The sequence below is a fragment of the Siniperca chuatsi genome, linkage group LG17 (genome assembly GCF_020085105.1).
Source record: "Siniperca chuatsi isolate FFG_IHB_CAS linkage group LG17, ASM2008510v1, whole genome shotgun sequence".
Taxonomy (NCBI): Eukaryota; Metazoa; Chordata; class Actinopteri; order Centrarchiformes; family Sinipercidae; genus Siniperca; species Siniperca chuatsi.
The window spans coordinates 12,170,315-12,178,566 of record NC_058058.1 but is presented as its reverse complement, the minus strand read 5'-3'; the positions used below and the strand labels follow the sequence as shown (position 1 = coordinate 12,178,566).

At 40.6% G+C, this 8,252-nt stretch overlaps 1 long non-coding RNA gene across 1 annotated transcript; it reads right to left on the bottom strand.

The window, feature by feature from the left end:
* Window positions 1-262: 262 nt before the first annotated feature.
* Window positions 263-8,012, bottom strand: LOC122864950. Its single transcript, XR_006375357.1, has 3 exons — window positions 4,205-8,012; window positions 2,880-2,942; window positions 263-2,717 (listed from the first exon to the last, which is right to left on the bottom strand). It is a non-coding gene; the product is annotated as an uncharacterized LOC122864950 (long non-coding RNA).
* Between the last annotated feature and the right edge of the window lie 240 nt (window positions 8,013-8,252).

Genomic DNA, 8,252 nt, shown 5'->3' with positions numbered 1-8,252 from the left:
TATGTGTACTTGCTAGTTTAAAGTACTGGAGTGTAACTGGACATGCATTTTAATATGAACAGAGTGTGTTAGATGTCTATTGGAAGGATGCTGAATAAGTGTAAAAGGCCTGCAAGACACATAAGGTAGAACAACCTGTGAGGAGCAGACACATGGATGTGCAAGTGTAATTGCATTTGGAGGATGAAAGGACCATGATCAGGCAGAAAGTGAAGACACTGACTGGACAATATAAAATAGAAGAAAGCATCACCTTCTTGCAGTGCAAACTTTATAACGGACAACTGTATACTCAAATTTACCTCACAATATATGCATTTAATGTTTAACACAGGCAGTAGCACAAAACATAACAAAGAACATAAAAGTACAATAACAAGTTCCAAATGAGACACATTGTATAAGTTATGAGCATACAGTGAAAGAGTAATAGTCCACATCTCCATGACCTGTGGGCACCCAAGTGTGACATGTGACCCTGTTGGTATTGATATACAAGCAAAGTTAACCTTTTTAGAACCTAAGTACTCTCCCTCACACACAGGGACATAGCCAGGATTTTGGGAATACTGAGGTCATAAATCCAAGTCCTCCCCTACCCCAAAGGATTTTGATAAAACACTGAAAATAAAGTCTAAAATGTATATTTCATTAACTGTTCGATTATATTGTCTGTAAATTTTACTTCCCCAGCACGAAGAACTAAATGCTCTTTTAAAGCCTTCTCCACATTGCCAGGGGTAAGATTCTGGTGGAGAAACCCTGAATCATTTCATTGATTTATTTATAAGCCTCTATATTATACAAAGTAGTAGAATTTAAATATGTAGAGAATGAAAATACTAGAATCAGCCTATTTTCTTGCAACTGCAGGATGCCACATAGATAACGGATTTATCTTCAAATAAAAATGAAACAATGCACAAACCTAGTAACATGACTTACAGCATCCCTGAACTATCTTCTTAATATAAAAACTTATAGAGACTGTATTACAAAGCTCCTCAGTTACTCGGCTACAACAAGTACAGACCATGGTGAAATATCAATGCACATATCAAACTTACACAAAAATAGCCTACATACAACATTCCTTATCAAGTTAAGCTAATTACTAAAAAGCAAAGCAAGAATGAACAAAAATCCAATTAAGCAACTACCAGACCTCTGCACAGGCTACAAAAACTAAACACATCACACATTGCAAAGCCCCTCAGGCTCTGTCTATGATGCTGAATGTCTGTACATATGTGGATCTCACCCAGTGCCAAAGGCAAACAAGCCCATTACAAGCAATATAATCACATCGACATTGCATAGTAGCGTTGTATTCATTCACACAAACAGCCACAGCGGGCCATTTTGCCAGCAGGAAGCTCACAGAGTGACCAGAGAATAGGTTGTGTTTGTCTCACCTTCCGGTATTTGAAGACTAATGCACCCTTCATGGTGGAAAAGTAATCATAATCAAGTCATGTAATTTCCCGCTGGACTTGAGGTCTTCTTCCACCACAGAGGACTCCACTGATATGTTGGTTAAGTGTCCAACTCTCATATGTCCATGTAGTCTGACTCCATCCTCTTTTTCTACCTGAGTTTAAGTCCAGTTTCAGTGTAGCTCGGCCTCAGAAGTTCCTATTCTCAGACAGACACTGTGCAGTAACCAAATGTCTAGAAATCCACCTTTCATATCTGCTAGCTGCTAACCGTAGTTTCTCCTAGACGCTTGGAAGAGGAGGGTGAGGCGAGCGGTATTCAAATGGTTGCATTCTGAAATTCCACCGCTAGATGCCACTAAATCCTACACACTGGGCCTTTAAGTTTGTCTAGCTAGCAAATTACTAATCAAGAAATGACAGCTTCACCTGGCTTCACATTGGTGGATGTTATTTCTATAGCAACACAATACCATTGTTTTCCACATACTACAAATCAAAATATACTTAAAGTATCAAAAATAATAGTACTCATTATGCAGAATGGCCCATTTCAGGATGTGTATTATATCACTGGATTATAATTATTAATGCATTAATGTGTTGGCATCACTTTAATGTTGCAGCTGGTAAAGGTGGGGCTAATTTTAATTATTTCATATACTGCCAGGTAGCTTGTGAAAGTCTTATCTTAAGCTATAATAAAACATCATAATTTATTTGTTTATTATATTTTGTATTATTAATCAGAATCAAAGCAGCAGTAACTAAAATTGTCACTTAAATGTAGTGGAGTAAGAAGTACAATATTTGCCTCTGAATGGAGTAGAAGTAGAAAGTAGCATGAAATAGAATTACTCAAGTAAAGTACAAGTACTTAAAAATTGACTTAGGTACAGTACTTGAGTAAATGAACTAGTACTTAGTTACTTTCCACCACTGCCACATTTTTAGAAACTCAATGAAAACTGGGGAAGAAATGACCACAATACAATAAATAACACAATACAACAACACAAATAAATACATGTTAAATGTTATATGATAAAGAAAATGGTTTAATCACTATAGTAGAAACCCAGCTTCCTTTGGCATCTGCGAGAAAACGACACTGCTGATTAGTATCGACTCAGCCTGGGTCACCGGTGTTCATCGGTGGCCGATGACTGTCAGTTCCATTGGTCATTATGGACTTGAAAAAAGTCAAAAAGTCCAGATTATCAGTCTTCCTGACCTCCCGCATTGTGACCACTGCTTTAGCTTCATAACTTCGTTTTGAATCTGTTTAGAGCGGAAATGATTAGTTGACAAATCCATTTGTCGATGGACATAAAGTTTATCTGCAACAATTATGATTATGATTTGTTGTGTTTCACCAAATACCAATAACTTTCATGACTGCTTCCACTAAAACTTTTCCATATGTTGTTTTTTGTCAGTTACCTGAGAGCTGCTCCTTATAAATGGTCTTCTATCGCATGAGCAGCTCCACTGGTTGTCTTGCGGCTGAGAAAGGGAATTAAGGCAGTAACTTTGTGGTCATTTTGTAAAGTACGTTTTCATCTAGGTTTTGGCCATAAATCTAAAGGTTTGAGGTTATAAAAGGTCAAAGTCAAATCTATCTTTATCAGAATAATAATTGGACGAAAATATGACTTATCCAACTTGTTCAAGCAGAAGCATACAAAGTCTGCCATCTAGACACATATAGGCTCACTTACCCTTGTACATCCTTTGAAAAGTACGTGCAGGAGTGTGCATGTGCCCTGGTAAAATTGAACTGTCATGGCCAGAATGGGCACTTTGATCATTTTATGTTCACAGGAGAGGAGAAGAATGTAGAAGAGTGGAGTGGAAAGAAAAGGAGAGGAGAGAAGAGACAAGTAAACAAAGGAAAAGAAAGGAAAGAAGGGGGACAGGGAAGGAAAAGAAAGACGGGGAGAGACAAAACAATACATTGAAAAGAGGGCATAATAGGAGGGAGAGGAGGGGAGAAGGGTTAGGGAAAGGAGAGAAAAAGAGGGGAGAGGAGTTAAGAGTTTAGGGGAGGAAAGGAAAGGAAAAGTGGGAGATGAGAGAAAAAAAGACAGAAGATGAAAGGAAAGGGAATAGGAAGAAGGAGATGAGAGGATAAAATAGGAAAGGAAAAGAGAGGAAATAAGAAGAAATGAAAGCAAAATAAAGAAGGGAAGAGAAAAAGTGTAGAGGAAATGAGATGAAATGAAAAATAGGAGAGGAGAGTAAAGAGGAACAAAGGAAAGGAATAAGAAGAGGAGGAAAAGAGGAGTAGAAAGCAAAAGAAAAGATAGTCGAGGAAATGAAAGGAAATGGGAATAGGAAGAAGGAGAGAAGAAAAGAGGAAAGGAAAAGAGGGGAGGAGTGAGGACAAGTTGAGTAGAAAGGAAAGAAAAAATGGAGAGGAGACAACAGCAGGGAAAAGAGAGGAAAGGAAAGGAAAAAATTAGAGGGAGGGAAAAGAATTTAGAAGAGTTGAGTGAAGAGGAGAGGGTGGAGAGCTGGATAAAAAGGAGAGAAGGAAATAGGTATGAAAACGAGGAGAAGAAATGAGCAGGGAAAAGAAAAGACAAGAAAAGGAAATACAACAATAGAAAAACTAAGAAAATGAAGACGAGGGAGAGAAGAAAGAAATGGGGGCGAGGACAAGGATAGTAGACAGAAAGAGGGGATATTGATAGAGGGAACGGATAAGGGATGAAAGTCTTCTTTCACTGAGTGATGAGGATGTACTCACATCACACGCTACTTACCCAGGATTCATAGCATGAGATGAGTTCCCAGCATCCCTTTCATCTCCACAACACCCAGTAGTGGTCTATCAGAAAAAAGCCTGGGGAGACACTCAGCCACAGTCAGTCGCACATGTGGACACACGGAAAACACAAACACACGCACACACTAATAGATAATCGAATAAAGACACACACAGCCATGGATCATTTTTCTTTCTCTTTCTACACACACACAGACACACACACACAAGAAAACTTAACCATTCACAAATACACACTATAATATTTTCTTCAGATTCCTGTACAACTGAATGAGCCTGGTAACTGTGCACACACAAACACACACACACACACACACACACATACACACAAAAGTACATGTAAAAGGGGAACTACAAAGTGGTCAGCTGTCTCACCGTATCCGCGGTGATCACAGAAGCCACTGGTTGCCATGGCGTTTGATCTCTCGGTTAGCACGGTTGCCTGTCAGAGTCCTTGTTAGAGTTTAAAGGAGTAGTTTGACATTTTCAGAATTGCGCTTAATCCCTCTCTGGTGGAGAGTTAGACAAGAAGATCGATACGACTCTTTTGTCTGTGCGCTAAGAATAAGGCTACAGCCAGCAGCTAGCCTGGCTCCTTCCAATGACAACAAAATCCACCTACCACCTCCTCTGAAGATCAATAATAACGTTATATCTCATTTGTTTAATCCGTACAGTTGCCAGGCAACCAGCGGACTCTCCAGGAAGTTAATGCTCCCAGCTAAGAAACTGTCCAACATATAACCTACCATCAAACAGCGAACTGTCATTTTTATACTTCAGTCTTTGTGTGAGTTAAACAAACAGGATATAACATGTTAATTAGTGAGCTTTCGAGGAGCTGGTACTGTAGTTGAATTTTGTTACCGCTGGACAGAGCCAGGCTATCTGTTTCCCCGTTTCCAGTCTTTGTGCTAAGCTAAGCTAACCGTAGCTAGCTGTAGCTTCTTATTTAACTGACAGATCTTAGAGTGCTATCAATCTTCTCATTTAACTCCGCCAGAAAGCAAAAAGGCGTGTTTCAAAATGTCAATCTATTCTTTTAAGAATTAAAGTTTGCTTACTTCTTTCTCTCTCGCTTATTCTCTATCCTAATCATCATCCTCTATCTTCCTTTGTAGCTAAATAAATTACACATATCATTTATATATCATTTATCAAGGGATATACTGTCGCATTTGCACAGAAAGCAGAAACCAATTTCCTGTTGTGTTAATTTTCTCTGTTTGAGAGGACACAGATTTCCCCTGTGTTAATTTCCCAACTGTGTGTGTGTGTGTGTGTGTGTGTGTGTTTACAGATTGCAACTACACTCATGGCTGCCCCAGCGAGAGAACATCAGATGTCCCTCCATCTATCCTCCGCTATCTATCGCTTGGTGCATCTGTCCCTTCGGCCCTCCATCGCATCTTCCCTCCATGATCCACCCATCTCAGCCTTGCCACGGCGGGAGCCACTCCATCCAAATTGACACACATGTCGAGATGAATAGATTGGGAGAGGAGGGAGAGGGGAGAAGGGTGAAGGAGGAAATGGAAAAAGAAGAGGAAGGAGAAAAAGTAAGGTGAGGAGTAGAAGAGTAAAAAGACACAGAGGAGAAACCAGGCTGAGGGTGAGATAGGAGAAGAGGGGATATTGAGGAGGAAGTGAAGAGGAGAATAGGGGGAGAGATGAAGAGAGAAACAATAGAAGCTTTACACACACATACATAGACATAGTATGGAGGCCAGCGGTCTGTGAAGTGTTGAAGTCACATCTGAGTGAAGCCTCAGCGGAGCGAAAGAGCAGCAGCATCGAGGGTAAAGAAAGAGAATGCTGCTGAGTTTCCATCTACCTATTTGTTCTTAATGCACATTTTGAATATGCCCCTATACCTATGCTTGAAAAAAGACCTAGAGTTTGCAAAAAAGTTCACTTTTTTGGTGGAAAAGTTATCGCCAAAGATCAAAGTGTGATGCAAGGATTTTTTTGCAGGACCTGGTTTTATTTCTTCTTCTTTTATTTCTGACAGTGAATGTGCAGCATTGATGTTTTGCTGTCACCTACTCTTACATGCCTTCACTCTAAAAAATAAGGGAAGACATATTTAGATTTCTATCAAATGGAAGAAGTCAATTGGCCTACTAATATTGATATTTCAACATTTTCTTATGATGAGGAGAGACCAGGCGATGTACACCTGGACGTAACCATCTTCAGATCTCCATTTCCTCTCATCTCTTGTGTTGATGCATTACCTTTCTATCAAACAGAGTCAGGTGGCCAGTGTACTAGACATTTACTGGTGAGGAGGAGGAGAGATACAGACAGAAAGAGATAGCACATTTGCTGATCGCTATCAGAATTAGCCACAGTTGTGCTAATTCAGCCCTGGCAATATTGTTATCTTATACAAATAGCAGGCCAAAAAACATGTGGACAGTAAAAACAATGAAAAGAACATATTGTGCCATATTAGTGGGGAAGCAGCATTCATGACTGACTGTCCTTACAGCTATGCTCACCTTACAGGCATCAACCTTGAAGTGACAACAAGCATAGAAGATACTCAAAAAGTCCAACATCAAGGCTTTTATCAGGGTGTTCAACAGATACTTTGCGGATATTCCTCTGGACAAAACTAATGTCAACAAGGATGTCCTCGGGGGTTCCTGCTCTGAAGCGCAAAGCCAAGCGGGACACCAAGCTCAAGTTTAAGGAGAGGTATAAACTCAGATTATACAATTGCTTGATTTCACAAATAATTGTTTAAAAATGAGGGAATATATATATTTGGATAGAGAAATACCAAACAGAAGGAGACAGAAAAGACAGAGAGAGAAAGCTACATTAAAACTCACATCATGGTGCATCTCCTTAGCATATTAAACAACCCTCTTAACCTGGGAGTGCATGTGGACAGAGTAGAGCGAGAAGGAGAGCATAAGAAAGAGAGCTGACTGGTGCTTTGAAGAGTTCCTGCTGTTGTGCCTGGAGGTGACTTTGCCTTGTGTGTGTGTGTGTGTGTGTGTGTGTGTGTGTGTGTGTGTGTGTGTGTGTGGGTGGATGGGTGGGTGGGTGTGTGTGGTGTGGTGTTCGGTTTGGTCTCTCAGATCACTGCTGGGATAGATAGCTGACAAGTCAAATGAGGCTATGTCCATCCTCTGGTCTCCTCTCATTTTCTACTTCCCTTCTTCTCTCTCTCTCTCTCTCTCTGTGTGTCTCTCTCTCTCTCTGCATGTCTCTCTCTCTCTCTGTGTGTCTCTCTCTCTCTCTGTGTGTCTCTCTCTCTCTCTGTGCGTGTCTCTCTCTCTGTGTGTGTGTCTCTCTCTCTGTGCGTGTGTCTCTCTCTCTCAGCTCGCTCTCTCAGCTGTGAGACAGATAATTGACATATTATCAGCCAATGACCTTGTGTTGCAGGCGAATCCCCACCAATTAAAAATTGGGCCATTTCCTTGTCAACCCTGCATAATGGAAATTCATACGGTCCACAATCTAAATGAGCCAGCCACACATACTCACACACACACATATGCATGCAAAAATGCAAACACACACCTGCACACTCACACACAGAAGGTGATGATAAAAGATGTTCCCCATACATTAAGCCAAGCATGTCAAATACCAGCAAGAGTGGAAAGGCCTATAAGTGCCAATGAAATGATGTACACAGAGAGGTGTGTGTGTGTGTGTGTGTGTGTGTGTGTGTGTGTGTGTGTGTGTCTGTGGTTAACCTTGAAGGACAGTAGAAGGGTATCCAACTAACTTCTCAACTCACTCAATCACAAAGAGACAGAGCGAGGGTGGCTGCAGACAGACAGAGAGAATGAGAAAGATGGAGCGAGACAGACGGAGAGTGACAGAGAGAGAGAAATAGTGACAGAGACAGAGGATGACACAGAGAGACAGATTGAAAGAGGTTAAAGATTCAGATAGACGGTGAGAGAGCAGGGCAAAGAGGGGGAGATGGGAGAAATTAAAAAGAGGAAAGGAAAAAAGGACAGAATTATGAAAGGACAGAAACAATACAGGAAGGAGAGGAA